Here is a 7500-nt window from a genome sequence, read left to right as displayed (position 1 = left end):
AAATCGGCAAAGTCGGCAGAATCGGCAGCAGGTGCTGGCGATGAGTCAGGACGGACTGGATAGTCCAAGGCTCGATGAGAAAGACCGCTGGTTTAGACACTGGGGCAGTGGCAGCCCGCGGGGCAGTGTCGGCAGATTCGGCAGCAGTGTCTGCCGATTCGGCAGCGTTGGCTTGTTGGCGCGGGGGGCCGATTCGAGTGGGGACTTGGGCAGCGGGCAGTGAAAGCAAGAGTTTCCCCGATGCTGCCGGGAAAAACGCTCCCCGGGATGGCCGGGTGAGATGACCCGGCGGCCCGCGACGGGTCATTCAATTCCATGCCCCGTCAACATAACTCCCGATGTACTGTTTGCTTTTTCGGAAGAAGAGATCCATCCCCCCATCCTCGGCCAGCCAAAAACGCTCCAATTAATGGCCGGGTGAGATGACCCGGAGGCCCGCGACGCGTCATTCAAATCACTGCCCTATCGGCTACAACTGCTGATGGGTGGGATTAGAGGCCTGCTGTCACAGTGTCAAATGTGCACGAGGTGCACGCTTTGGCTGGCTGGCCAAAACAAGGCCTGAGGGTGCTGGCAGCCATGCCATCAGTGCGAGAAATCGGCGGCGCAGATTTATGCGGCTGTAGGTTCGTCAAGGGAAAATCGGCAGCGAAGATTGTTGACGAACATGGGCTGGACGAGGGACTGTCCAAGCCTCGTCAGGAGGTAGGCTGACGAGAATTGGGGCTATCGCAGAATTCGGCAGCGTAGGCAGGAGCAGCCTGCACGCAGATGCGAATTCGGCAGCGCAGAGATTGGCAGCCTGCACGCATATGCGAATTCGGCAGCGTAGGCAGGGGCAGCCTGCACGCAGATGCGGATTCGGCAGCGCGCAGCAACTTGTGCAAGTCAGGGGCTCGACTTGGCACGATTGGAAACTTGGGCGAGGGACTGTCCAAGGCATGGGAAAAGAGCTCTAGGCGCTGGGACGCGCCAACGAAGGCACACTGCCTAGAATTCGGCAGCGATGGATTGCGGCAGCCTTGCATAGGCAGAAATGAATTCGGCAGGCAGCATGCAATGGTCTATGCGAGTCTTTGAGCTTGTGACTTGGCATGGACGTGGGACTTAGGTGATGGACCTTCTAAGTCAGCAGCTGACGCAGCAGAAACTGGCAGCTGGGGCTGGCAAGCAGACAGCCCGAAAATGGGGAAAGTGGCAGCTTCATGGGAGGCAGAACATGGGAGCATAACTTGGGTGCTGGCCGGGCCACTATGTCCTGAAAACATGGGATAATGGGTGTGAGGTAGTGCTCCACCATGTCCTGAAAACATGGGAGCGTGGGGGAGAGGTAGTGCTCCACTAGTTCCCGAAAATGGGGGATAATGGGGAGGAGCCTTTGCAGCTCCTTTGCTTGTCTATAAATACAAGATGCAGCTCTTGTGTGTGGGGGAGCATTCGGGTGAGGGTGTTCCCAAATGTAGAGAGCATTCGGGTGAGAGTGTTCCAAATGTAAAGAGCATTCGGGTGGGAATGTTCAAAATGTAAGGGCGTTCGGGTGGGGATGTCCAGCATGTAGGGGCATGCAAGAACACTAGTTAGAGGTAGCTTGTGTAGCATGTAATCTTTGTGCATAGCACACATACGGATTTGTGTATAGTTTCCTTTGTGTATGAGATTAATAAAGGTTGGGAAAGAGTTCCTGTAAAGCTTGTTGTGCACTATGATTCCTATTCTTGCTTGTGTATTCCGCTTGCTTAGTTACTAGGCAAACACGAGTGGGAGTGGCGAGGGAAGGCTGAGTCTAGTGAGGGACTAGGCTGCCGCACGGGTTGGATTTCGTTGCGAAAAATCACCCCCGTGACAAGTGGTATCAGAGCGCTGTTGCTGTCTTTGCAGGATGACGAGAATGATTCTGCGGCCAAATCAACGGAGTGATTTGGGAGGACTACTGCTTCTGCCAAGGGATAGGCAGATTCCAGCGCAATGATCAGCGACGAGAATGCTGATGTTTCTCTGGACAAATCGAAGGCACTGATTTGAGGGAAACATTGCTGCTGCCGATGGGACCGGCAGAAACTTTGGAGGAGAGCGCAGCTTGCGTTCATGACGAAACGATGGACTGTTTCGTAGCACAGACGATGGGCTGTTCTGTGAGGGCAGATCGAAGGGCTGATTTGTTCCGAACCATTTGAGGTAAACTTTCTAGCATTTTGGGCAGTGTTGGTGTTCAAAAGGGCTGCGGAGTTTTGGGGGTTTAACTCCATGGGCGACGCAAAGTGATGATGAAGGGATCAGCGCAAAATGGGTGCTGATTCGGCCATTGAAACTGTCAGATGGACTGGCAGGCTTGAGAGCAGGGTCCAGCGGAGGGGCTGCTGGGCGCTTCTGTATTTTCGTCAAAGCCTTGAGGGAAGGATGGGGCGAGACAGAAGAAGAAGCAAGTAAACGTGGAGAGCCTAAACTTGTTGCTGCTGATGATGGACCGTCAGACGAGAAGGCAAATCGGTAAGGGTTCGAAACTGAAATTTGCATTGTTGTTCTCTTGCGATGGAAATTACTTTGTATGAGATTGTTGCCCAAGGAGGGGAAACCTTGAAGTTGTCATTGTGGAAGATGGCGTTTGAGATTAGGCATACGTAAACCTTATACGTTTGCTAGATGACCGAGATGGAATTCAGTCATCATGAGCCAGCATATATCGGAGTGGATGCGGTCTGGCCTTGCTTGCTGCCTTGGTGGCAGAACGTAGGGATTGTTGTGCATCTCAAGGAAGGAATGTTCAGGGAGATGAATGTTCAGGGAGGTGGAAGCAAAATCCAGAGACCAAGTTGAGGGCAGACGAATCTACGAAGATTTGTTGTGCTTACTGCCTTTGGGGAGGCAGAATTGATGTCTTCGGTGGAGACCTTGATGATGGATAGTTCAGGGTGAAGAAGACAGTGGCTGAGATAGACTTTAGTCACGCTGGGACCAGGATTGGAGGCATAACAGAGGAGGCAGTACCGTGGGGGTGTGTCTCAAAGAGTCTGCGCGATGTCGAGGGACAGACTGGGTGACAGATTCGGCAGCCGATTCAGTGGGCTTGGTGTGGAAGCCAAAATCGTCGACGAAGATGATTTTGGGTACTGTCTTGAAATCAGTACGAGTGGCTATTTTGGGCATTGCGATGGATTGCAGTGATGGAAGCAAAATGCCAATGACCTTTGTTGGGACAAAGGGTTGCGAGTTTTCGGTGGACGAAACATACAGCGAAGGTTGAAAACAGTTGGGGCTGTTTTGCGTCAGCGAAATCTTGTGTGATTGACGAAGTTTCTAAGGCATGACAGTAGCGCATGGGGGAACCAGGTCAGACGAAATTTGATGCTGGGATGCTATGTGTTTGTGCTATGGCAGGTTACAAATGGACTTGGAGGGACTTGCTGAAAGACTTCGACATGAGATGGAGTTGATCATCGAAACTGAGTTGGTGCTGGGCGTAACAGCACTGTCGCATTCTTATTTCTTGCAGGTGGAGAACCTAAGAGGGCTGATGACAAAGGGGAGTCAGAAGCCAAGGGCAAGAAAATGTTTCGGAATCATGTTTGGGCTGTTTTATTTGCGAGGGGAAGCACTTCGCAAGGGACTGCCTGTTGAGAGCACAGCCTAGTGCTACTTCCGTGGGGAAGGATGGAGAAGAAACGGCATACGTAAATCCTATACGTGTGCTCAACACTAAGGAAAGAGTTAGTGTGAAGGGGGCCAGCTGAGTTGATGAAGACTTAGGAGCGGCCAAACTGCCTTGTGCGAGGCAGACTTGGGGGAGTTTCAAAACTTTGACGATGGACAGATCATGGTTTAACTCCAGGCGTGAGGATGCGCCAACGAAAAACACACTGCATTGAGTTCAGCAGCGATGAACAAGCAGCAGCCTTGCAGGGGCAGAGGCGAATTCGGCAGGATGTGTTGATTGCTGAAGAGCAGACAAGTAAGCAATATTGGTATACTTGCAGTTTTGGGGCACGCAGAATGGTTGAAGAACTAGATGTTCGTATGGGAGCTCATATGGGTTCTTCAAAGTGATTTTGTGTGGATGTATTTTGTGAAGGAAGGGACGGATTCCTTGGGTGCTAGGCGGCATGGCATCTAAACTTTGCGAAAACATACTTGCGAGTATGATGTGTTTGACATTTGTGGAAAACTAACGAGCCAAAACAGAATGTGTCACAGCTTGGTTTTGAAACAGGTTGACAAAGATTCGGTGGACTGAATTTGTTGTTGAATGTGGGAAAACCGAAGAGGTTTCATGCGGAGAAACATGAAGTGTGACGAGGAACAGATGCGGTGCAAAGGGTACTTCAAATCTGTCCGACGAGGGCGTCGGGTTCTTTTGGTAGGGGTGGTTTGTCACAGTGTCAAATGTGCACGAGGTGCACGCTTTGGCTGGCTGGCCAAAACAAGGCCTGAGGGTGCTGGCAGCCATGCCATCAGTGCGAGAAATCGGCGGCGCAGATTTATGCGGCTGTAGGTTCGTCAAGGGAAAATCGGCAGCGAAGATTGTTGACGAACATGGGCTGGACGAGGGACTGTCCAAGCCTCGTCAGGAGGTAGGCTGACGAGAATTGGGGCTATCGCAGAATTCGGCAGCGTAGGCAGGAGCAGCCTGCACGCAGATGCGAATTCGGCAGCGCAGAGATTGGCAGCCTGCACGCATATGCGAATTCGGCAGCGTAGGCAGGGGCAGCCTGCACGCAGATGCGGATTCGGCAGCGCGCAGCAACTTGTGCAAGTCAGGGGCTCGACTTGGCACGATTGGAAACTTGGGCGAGGGACTGTCCGAGGCATGGGAAAAGAGCTCTAGGCGCTGGGACGCGCCAACGAAGGCACACTGCCTAGAATTCGGCAGCGATGGATTGCGGCAGCCTTGCATAGGCAGAAATGAATTCGGCAGGCAGCATGCAATGGTCTATGCGAGTCTTTGAGCTTGTGACTTGGCATGGACGTGGGACTTAGGTGATGGACCTTCTAAGTCAGCAGCTGACGCAGCAGAAACTGGCAGCTGGGGCTGGCAAGCAGACAGCCCGAAAATGGGGAAAGTGGCAGCTTCATGGGAGGCAGAACATGGGAGCATAACTTGGGTGCTGGCCGGGCCACTATGTCCTGAAAACATGGGATAATGGGTGTGAGGTAGTGCTCCACCATGTCCTGAAAACATGGGAGCGTGGGGGAGAGGTAGTGCTCCACTAGTTCCCGAAAATGGGGGATAATGGGGAGGAGCCTTTGCAGCTCCTTTGCTTGTCTATAAATACAAGATGCAGCTCTTGTGTGTGGGGGAGCATTCGGGTGAGGGTGTTCCCAAATGTAGAGAGCATTCGGGTGAGAGTGTTCCAAATGTAAAGAGCATTCGGGTGGGAATGTTCAAAATGTAAGGGCGTTCGGGTGGGGATGTCCAGCATGTAGGGGCATGCAAGAACACTAGTTAGAGGTAGCTTGTGTAGCATGTAATCTTTGTGCATAGCACACATACGGATTTGTGTATAGTTTCCTTTGTGTATGAGATTAATAAAGGTTGGGAAAGAGTTCCTGTAAAGCTTGTTGTGCACTATGATTCCTATTCTTGCTTGTGTATTCCGCTTGCTTAGTTACTAGGCAAACACGAGTGGGAGTGGCGAGGGAAGGCTGAGTCTAGTGAGGGACTAGGCTGCCGCACGGGTTGGATTTCGTTGCGAAAAATCACCCCCGTGACACCTGCCATGGTGGTGAGGGGCGGCGAGGACCGTGAAAGCTAGAGTTTTTCAGAGGCTGCCGGGAAAAAGGCCCCTCGGGTGGCGGGGTGCGAGGACCAGGCGCGTCATTCAATTCTCTTCCCTATCAACTTGGCTCCCGTTGGCGGGATTGGAGGCCTACTGTTTGTTACAGGGCTAAAATCGTCAGGGGAAGAGCTGACGAAACAATGCTGGTTTGGATGCAGGGGGTAGTGTTGGAATCGGCAGCGCGGACAAAATCGGCAAAGTCGACAAAAAAGACTGTTGGTCTGGACATCGGGGCAGCGGCAGCCATGCCGACAGGGGGGGAAATCGGCAGCGCAGATTTGTGCAGCTGCAGGTTCGTCGGGGAAATCGGCAGCGCAGATTTTTCGATGAACATGGGCTGGAAGATGGACTGTCCAGGCCAGGCAGGGAAATTCGTCAAGGGGACACGCTGACGAAACAGCGCTGGTTCAGGCACGGCGGGCAGTGTTGGAATCGGCAGCGCCGACGAAATCGGCAAAGTCGGCAGAATCGGCAGCGGGTGCTGGCGATGAGTCTGGACGATTTATAGTCCAGGGCTTGATGGAAAAGACTGTTGGTCCAGACAATGGGGCAGTGGCAGCGCGGATTTGTGCAGCTGCAGGTTCGTCGGGGAAAATCGGCAGCGCAGATTTTTCGACGAACAGGGGCTGGGCGCTGGACTGGCCGGGCCAGGCAGGAAAATTCGTCAGGGGGGCACGCTGACGAAAACAGGGGCTGCGGAGTGGAAAATCGGCAGCGCAGATTTTTCGACGAACAGGGGCTGGACCGGCCGGGCCAGGCAGGAAAATTCGTCAGGGGGGCACGCTGACGAAAAGAGGGGCTGCCGCGTGGAAAATCGGCAGCGCAGATTTTTCGACGAACAGGGGCTGGACGCTGGACTGGGCCAGGCAGGAAAATTCGTCAGGGGGCACGCTGACGAAAAGAGGGGCTGCCGCGTGGAAAATCGGCAGCGCAGATTTTTCGACGAACATTCGTCAGGGGGGCACGCTGACGAAAAGAGGGGCTGCCGCGTGGAAAATCGGCAGCGCAGATTTTTCGACGAACATTCGTCAGGGGGGCACGCTGAGGAAAACAGGGGCTGCCGCGTGGAAAATCGGCAGCGCAGATTTTTCGACGAACAGGGGCTGGATGCTGGACCGGCCGGGCCAGGCAGGAAAATTCGTCAGGGGGGCACGCTGACGAAAAGAGGGGCTGCCGCGTGGAAAATCGGCAGCGCAGATTTTTCGACGAACAGGGGCTGGACTGGCCGGGCCAGGCAGGAAAATTCGTCAGGGGGGCACGCTGACGAAAAGAGGGGCTGCCGCGTGGAAAATCGGCAGCGCAGATTTTTCGACGAACAGGGGCTGGACGCTGGACTGGGCCAGGCAGGAAAATTCGTCAGGGGGGCACGCTGACGAAAACAGGGGCTGCCGCGTGGAATGGCAGCCTACACGCAGATGCGAATTCGGCAGCGCACGATGGCTTGAGCAGGTCATGGGTTCGACTTGGCGCGATCTGAAACCTGGACGAGGGACTGTCGACGCTGGACGAGCCAGCGCGGTGGCCTGTCGTGCCCCGTTCAGGGGGGGCCTGCCGCGGAGACAGCCCTCGCGGGCTCGACAGCGCAGGCCAGCGTCCCCGACGTCGCTGGCCGCGGCAGGCGAGCTGCCGGGGTTCCCGCATTCCTACAAGAAAACGTCGTGCTTTCCACATGAAACCAATCCAGTAAAATCAGCCATATTTTTATGAGGCTGCCCACTGAATTTGGGGT

Source organism: Populus nigra, chromosome 2, assembly GCF_951802175.1.
Source record: "Populus nigra chromosome 2, ddPopNigr1.1, whole genome shotgun sequence".
NCBI lineage: Eukaryota > Viridiplantae > Streptophyta > Magnoliopsida > Malpighiales > Salicaceae > Populus > Populus nigra.
This window is presented reverse-complemented; position numbering follows the sequence as displayed.